The 8,142-nt window shown below is 41.9% G+C and overlaps 1 long non-coding RNA gene across 2 annotated transcripts; it reads right to left on the bottom strand.

The window, feature by feature from the left end:
- Positions 1–714: 714 nt before the first annotated feature.
- LOC120618838 (uncharacterized) lies at positions 715–7,690 on the bottom strand. Of its 2 annotated transcripts, none has more exons than XR_005657310.1 (3): positions 7,001–7,690; positions 3,658–3,730; positions 715–750 (listed from the first exon to the last, which is right to left on the bottom strand). It is a non-coding gene; the product is annotated as an uncharacterized LOC120618838 (long non-coding RNA). The 2 variants fall into 2 exon arrangements; XR_005657311.1 differs by lacking the exon at positions 715–750 and adding an exon at positions 1,784–2,081.
- Positions 7,691–8,142: the final 452 nt, after the last annotated feature.

Genomic DNA, 8,142 nt, shown 5'->3' with positions numbered 1-8,142 from the left:
GGAAGCACATAATTTTAGCTGCCCATCTAAGGTACGATAGATTCACACCACTTATACCTTCTAGCAAACACTGCAGACAAGGAATGAAAACTTTTAAGTCGTGTTAGTCAACCCTAAAAACACTGATACGGGGAATGGAAGGAGGACCGAGATCGGTTACCAGGCTCATGTTAGCAGTTTTGGTGTCTACTACTAATATGATTATAACCAAAGCTTTTTTATCTTTCCTTCACCATCTTTAAGGAGCCAGGCTAGAAAACTGTAGTCTGTATTTTTTAACGTGGCCCTTTCCATGTTCTTTGTTTGTTTAGCTCGGTCTGCTCAGGCAGTTGTGGCCTGTGTTTACATTTCTCATGTCCTAAGGCATCTCCTTTTTTATGAAAATGACACAAAAGCCACAGTCACAGAAAACAATGACCACCCATGAAAAGAAAGTTTCAACAAAAGAAGCCGAGAGTGGCTAATTCCAAGTAGCTGGCTTCGCAAATATTTTTTTTTGCAACCATCTTAACATCTTAGTAAATAAGACTGGCAACTCTTCTAAATTCACCCAAACCATGCAGAAATATACTAAAAAGGCTGATGGGATAGATACACTGCTTACCTCTGCCAACAGACCTGTGGTCTCTCTCAGCTACAGTAGTTTTCAGGAGATAGCAGTATTCCAGCCGTTAATTCTCCTGGTGCCTAAGCAGATGGCAGCTTTCTAGCTCTTAAATCCAATAGAAATGCTCCGTCGAGCCCAAGCATCTTTAAAAACCAAGGGAGGGAGGAGGGATGAAAACAGGCAGGATCTAAACTCTCCAAATTTCTTTATTCACAAATACTGTCTCCATCAATCGGAATCTCTATGAAAGTTGTTGTTAGACTTGGGGAAATGCGGGCTAGAATTAAGAGAGAAGCGGTTTCCCATTACCTGTACACCGATGGACCCAAATATCTTCAGTTGCTATATAATATAAACCAAAAAATAGATAAACCAATTTTAGTGCTTCTAGGCACGCTTACTATCTTACATCACAAATAACAAAAACCGGAGTTTTCCACACCAAAACAATCCTCTCCTAGTTCCTCTGATCAACCTACTATCCACACCCCACACCATTCCTTGCACACAGGGAGCTTCTCATGAACCTTTCCCTCCCATGGCAGTCCCACCACACACCACCTGGGGGAGCCAAGGGGACACTGACTGCCTCACCACAATGGAACCACGAAAAAAGCCTCCTGAAACTTCTCTACTGTGCTTAATAAAAATGCAGAGCAAAGTCTGCCTGCAGAAAGAATACGTGGTTCATGCTGGGTCGCAAGAACGGGAAGAGTCATGCCAGGTCACATGTGTCCATGCTCGGTCACATGAATGTGACTCAAAGGTAGGCGATGAAAAGCATGGAGGGATCGCGTTGGATTTAGCCCAGGAACCGACCACATCCCTCGAGCCTGAGTTCACAGACTGGCAAATTGTCCCAGGACCAGCACTCCCAGAACTCTTGTCCCGCTGATCCTAAAACCTCACCTCATGCCTGACCCCACCCTCTACCCCGCTGCACCTGAACTCCTCCTAAGACAAAACGGCCAGTCAAATCCGCACAAAGAGCTAGCTTCACAAATGTTTTTTTACTGCCAACCGAATTTTACAGGAGACGATGAACTCACACCACTTCTAACTTAGACCTAACAATGCAGACTGGGACTAGGATTTTTATTATACACTCACGTGGAATTTACATAAGCGTGAAGATGAGAAGAGCTCAACAGGTAAGTTGTAGTGAGGTAACACGGAAAGCAATGGTACAGAGTAGGAGGGAGGTCAAAGCTGGTTACTGGGCTCCTACTTGGAGCCTTTCTGTCTATTGCTGAGATCTTTTATTTTTCGCAACTTTTAAGGAGGCGGGAGAAAGGAGAACAGGAATACACAGTGGAGACCTGTATTTTTAAAAGTGGCCCTTTTCAAACAGGCAGGAAACTTTCAATAAATAGTGTGAGTCACTAAGTCCAAGTTCTCACTTTTACTAATGGTTCACACCCATCTAAATGTATTAGAGGAAAATCCCTGACAGCACTTCACATTCTCGAAAACCCTGCAGAAATAGACTACAAAGGAAAACAGGATGAACAAAGAAGGGTACTGCTTACTTCTGCCAACACTCCTCCATCATTTCTGCTACAGCTGTGTACAGGAGCTAAAAGTATCCCAAACATGAATTCTCCTGGTGCCATTACGAGACGGCAGCTTTCTTTCTCAAATCCACTTAACTAAACTTTCAAGCAGAAATCTTTTATCGACAGAGGAGGGAGGAAGGGCGTGGAAAGGGGCAGGATCTAAGAAAGAGCAGGCATTCTCCAAATCTCTGTTCAGACAGAACTACTCCACCAATTAGCATATCTGTGGAAGATGTTAGATTGTAGCCTCTTCCTGTCTACAGATAAGGTAATAACGCTAAGGTATTTTAGTACCTCTTCCCAATTTTTAAGGACACAAAAAGAGGATTAGGGACATACAAATGAGACCTTGTGTTTTAAAAACTGGCACTTTCAAATTTTTTCCCTTACTTTGGCTCAAAATGCCTCAGGCGGTAGTAGCTTGTATTTTCATTTCTAATAGACTCAGCAGGAAGACCCTGGAAAATGCTGAGACTTTCCTTGTAATTATGATCGGGCTTTGAAACATCGTCCTCCATTTTTGTCAGATTTCTGATGTTTTTACATCTTTTGAAATCTGTTCCAACGTTCTGATACAGGGATAAGGCCGGAAAACTACATAAATTAGTGACCACATAAATTAGTGACTATTAAACCAGACTGTTTTCAGACCCTGGAAGGTACTGCTACCTTTGGAAACTGCCTCATCATCCCAATGGCCATACAAGGAGAAATCTGCAGAACAAAGGAAGATTCATGCAGAGAATACTACAAAGTGTTTGTCCATACTGTTAATGTTTACAGTTACCATAAGAGGAAAACGGGAAAACAAAATTTAAGATATACCCTACACAATGTAAACCCAACAATCTACTCCATTCTTGACTTGCCTTGCCCAGACTAAGAGATCAAAACTGATTCTCCAAATGCTCTATTAACGATAATTTTTAAAAGTTACGCCTGGTTAGGAAACTTGTTTTTTCCCTTCCACCTTTTTACCCTGATGTTGATATTACCATCGATTATAATACCCAAAAAGGTAAAGAAGTAATTCAAAAGCTTAAGAATAATTCATTTTGCTTCTATCCATTTATTCTTATTTCTACCAGTATTAATGAAAAAATTGCTATCGTGAGTTTCCAAAAATATTTTCAAAATTAAAAGGTTTTTCAATACAAACAATGCATCATCAACCCAATAACATTAGCAATGACATAAAGCAATAGGGCTTTTTACAGCTTAGCCAAGGAAGCCCAAGCTTCCTATCCCCAGAGTATTTCCTTTTCACAGCAGAAAAGACAAACGCACAGGAAAACATGACCGGCTCTGCGAGGGAAGTTTCAGTAAAGAAAACTGGGAGTCACTAAGTGCAAGTAGTTTGGCTTCAAAATAGTTTTTGTGCCCATCTACACATATTAGAGAGAAAAAACTCTGCTGCCTCTTCTGATTTATCCCAAACCCTGCAGATATCGACCGAAAAGGCTGACAGAGTAAACAAATATACATACTGCTTACCTCTTGGGCCACATGTCCAACACCTCTCAGCCAAAGCAGTTTCCAGGAGTTAGTAGTATCCCGGCCATTAATTCTGGAGACAAAAAAAAAAAAGCAACTTTCTAGTTTTCCCAAATTCAACAAAATATACCTTCAAGCCCAACCATCTTTTATCAACAGGGGAGGAGGGGCATGGAAAAAGGCGAGATCTAAAAATGAGCCCGCCAAATCTCCAAATCTCTTTGTTCTGGAAGATGTCTCCACTATTTAGCATATCTACTGAAGGAGCACTTAGCCTGGGAGACAGGCAAACTAGAATTATGGTAGAAGCAATTCCCCATTAGATATAGACACAAACATCTTTAGTTTCTGTATATTATGAAGCAAAATGTAGATAAACAAGTCTTAAGTACTAGTCACCCTGCCTATCTTATACCTCAAGTAAACAATAACATGACCAAGTTTTCCACATCAAACCATTCCTCTCCTGAGTCCTATGAAGTTCAATACCCCACCCAACACCCCACAGCAATGTTGCAGGCAAAGCCTCTCTGCCCCACTTCTCTCACTGCAGTCCCACCGCCCACCACCTGGGGTCTGCAAAGGTACACTGACTACCTTCCTGCAAAGGTGCTTTCGAAAGCCTTGAGAAAACTCCAGTGTGCTTATTGAAAAGGCAGAGCAAAGTCTGCCTGCAGAAGGAATACTTGGGTTCATGCTGGGTCGTAAGAATGTGACTCAACACTCATGCCTGGCCACATGTGTCCATGCTCGGTCACATAGATGTGACGCGCAGTTATGGTGGAGTGTACCTAAGATTTAGCCCAGGATGCAGACCAGAGCACTGACGCCTGAGTTCACAATGATTGGCAAATCACACCGAGACCCACCCTCCCGGGTCCTACCCAGCACTCTTGTCCCCGAGGCCCCAAAACCTCACCTTATGGCTGACCCCAGCCTCTTACCCTGCTGTACCTCAACACCTTCTAGAAGCAAACAGCCAGTCAAATCCATAGAAAACCCTTCAGTATCTAATCACAAGCTGGCTTCACGCATACTTTAAACTGCCACTCTAAACTTACAAGAGACAATGACCTCACACCACTTCTAATTTTCACCTAAGACTGCAGACCGTGACTAAGAATTTTATTATATGTCCACCTGGGATTTACATAAGCATGAAAATGAGAAGAGCTCAGCAGGTAAATTTTATTGAGGCAACCCAGAAAGCAATGGTAGAAAGTGGGAGGCAGGTCAAAGCTGTTTACTGGGCTCCTACTATTGGGGCGCGCGATCAATTCTAAGACCTACGGAACCCATTGAGATGCATTGTAAGCCTTTATTAGCCAGCCGGCGACTGACTCTCTACCATGTAGGGTCAGAGGAGATAAGCCCGGAACTTACAGAGGAAGCAGCTTATAAAGCTTAAGACCATATCCTGCTGGTCTGCTGAACAAGCTAGCGAGCGGATTACAGAAAGCAGATGTTGGCTATAACCGTCTTACACAAAGATAAATGTTTCCGGGAAAACTCTTACATCAAACAGGGCCAAGCAGGCGGTTTCGTTATCTGCATCCTGGTGGCTGTCAGTGCTTTCCTGGGGGCTGGCGCCTGAAGATATCACTTCCCTGTGACTGATATATTGGAAAGTTTTTCACTCCTATACTTCTTGGTGCCTGTCTATTGCTAAGGTGATTATGCTAAGATCTTTTAGTTATTTTTCACAGCTTTTGAGACAGGGAAAAGAGGAACGGGGATAGAAAATGAGGACCTGTGTTTTTACAATGGGCCTTCATCAAAATGGCAGGAAACTAAGTCCAAGCACTCTTTTCACTAATATTTTTCGTGCCCACCTAAATGTATTAGAGGAAAAAGACTGGCAGCACTTCGACATTCTCCAAAACCCAGCATATACAGAACACAAAGGCCGACAGGACAGACAAAGATACTTTTTACCTCTGCCAACACTCCAACATCATCGCTCTGCTACAGCTGTTTCCAGGAGCTAGCAGCATCCCAACCGTGAACTCCCCTGGTGCCATAACAAGATGGCAGCTTTCTAGTTTTCTCAATTCACTTAACGGAATCTTAAAAATCCTATCTTACAAATCCACTTAACAGAAAATCTCAGCGCAGGCATCTTTTACCACAAAGAAATGGGGAAGGGGCGAGGAAAGGGGCAAGATCTACTAAAGAGCTGGAATCTCCAAATCTCTCTCTTCAGCCAAAACTTCTCCACCAATTATCATCTCTATAGAAGCTGTTAGCTTGGAGCTCCTTCCAGTCTACTTATAAGGTGATTACACAAATTTTTAGTACTTCTTCCACATTTTTTAGAGGGACAGGGAAAGACAATTAGGGATAGACAAAGGAGACTTGCCATTTTTAAAAGTGACCCTCTCAATTACTTTTCCTTAGTTTGACTCAAACTGCCTCAGGCAGTACTGGCCTGTGCTTGCATTTCTAACAGACTCAGCAGGAAGCCCCTGGAAGATGCTGACACTGTCCTTGTAGTTCTGATCTGACTTTACAAAATCAGCTTCCATTTTTGTCAGATTTCTAATCACCTTTTACATCCTTTAAAATCTCTTCCAACATCTACTAACGGATAAGGCAGGAGAACTAGACAAATTGGTAAATATTAAACAAGGCTGTTTCCAAAATCCGCAAGGTACTGCTACCTTTAGGGAACCTGGCAGATCACCCCTAAGACCAGACAAGGAGAAACCTACAGAACGAAATTTCCTGCAGAGATTACTAACAACTCTTGGTCCATACTGTTAATGTTTACTCTTACCGTAAGAGGAAACCAGGAAAACAAAAAATTTAAGATGCACCCTACACAATGTAACCCCAACGATTTATTCCATTTTTTACTTACTCAGCCCAGAACAAGTATATTTTCAAGTATTAATTCAAAAGCTTAATACTTCATTTAGCTTCTATCCATTCATTTTTAAAATGTGGTATTTCTACCAAGATTAATGAAGCAATTGCGATCATGAGTTTCCATAAATATTTTCCAAATTAAAAGATTTTCTAATAAAGAATAACTTTAGCAAAGACAAAAACAATTAAGGCTTTTTACAGCTTAGCTAAAGAAGCCAAGGCTTCCTATCCCCATGGTATTTCCTTCTTATAACAGCACGAAAGACAAAAGCACAGAAAACCATAACCACTGCGAGGAAAGTTTCAATATAGAAAACTGGGAGTCACCTAGTGCAAATAGCTTGCCTCCACCAATAGTTTTCATGCACATCTAAATGTATTGGAGGGGAAAAAGTCAGCCAGCTCTTCTAAATTCTCCCAGACCGTGCAGAAATCGAGCAAAAAGGCTGACAGGGTAAACAAATATACTGCTTACCTCTGCCGACACACGTCCCAGATATCTCAGCTACAGTAGTTTCCAGGAGATAATATCCCAACAATTAATTTTCCTGGCGCCGCAACAAAATGGCGACTTTCTAGTTTTCTCACGTTCAACTGCAGTACACCTTCAAGCCTAAGCATCTTTTATCAGCGAGGGAGGAGGGGCATGGAAAAAGGCAGGATCTGAAAAAAAGCCCGCCAAATCTCCAAATCTCTTTGTTCTGGAACACTTTCCAATATTTAGCATATCTATTGCAGGAGCACTTAGCCTGGGAGACAGGCAAACTGGAATTATGGTAGAAGCAATTCCCCATTACATGTAGACAAAAGAACAGGAACATCTTTAGTTTCTCTATAATGTGAAGCAAAAAAATAGATTGACTAATCTTTAGTGCTAGTCACCCTCACTATCTTATCCCTCAAGTTATAAATCACATAACCAAAACTTTTCCACACAAAGCCATTGCTCTGCTGGGTGCTGTGAAGTTCAACCCTCTACCCAACACCCCACAGCAATGCTTGCACGCAAACCTTCTCCTCGCCATTTCCTCCCATGGAAGTCCCACCACCCACCACCTGGGGGCTGCAAAGGGACACTGACTACCTCCCCACAATGGCGCTTCCAAAAGTCTGGAAAACCTTCTCCAACGTGTTTAATGAAAAAAAGCAAAGTCTGCCTGTAGAAGCCACATCCGAGTTTGAGACAAGACATCACTTTTAAAATTCTTAATCTTTTAGCAGGAAATGAAGTAGGACATCTCTTGCAGAGTTCATCTTTTTAGTAAACCTAGTTAGGATTTCCTCCCTTCTTTCTCTGGAAAAAAAGGCCCTCTCCCTCAAATCCTGGTAACTGCCTGGCGACTCAGATCCTCTGACTATTGATAAGGATCATCAGACCATTGTTATGAAGAAATGGTGTTAAGCCAGGCAGGGCCCTTAAGAGTCAGATAGGGGAGGGAACTTTAAGTCAAAAGTCTTTCTTTTTACTCTTTAAGAATTGTATTAACTGACCCTGTCTGTTTCCCTTTACTCACTTAATAGGCAAATCTATAATAGAAATTAATAGATGTATGATTTAAATAATAAGTTTGTATCTTGTTTTCCTTGTCTAGGGAATGAGGTGGCACTTCAGCAAGA

The sequence above is a fragment of the Pteropus medius genome, unplaced genomic scaffold (assembly GCF_902729225.1).
Source record: "Pteropus medius unplaced genomic scaffold, Ma_sr-lr_union100, whole genome shotgun sequence".
Lineage (NCBI taxonomy): Eukaryota > Metazoa > Chordata > Mammalia > Chiroptera > Pteropodidae > Pteropus > Pteropus medius.
The sequence above is the reverse complement of the archived record's forward strand: the minus strand, read 5'-3'. Positions and strand labels throughout refer to the sequence as shown.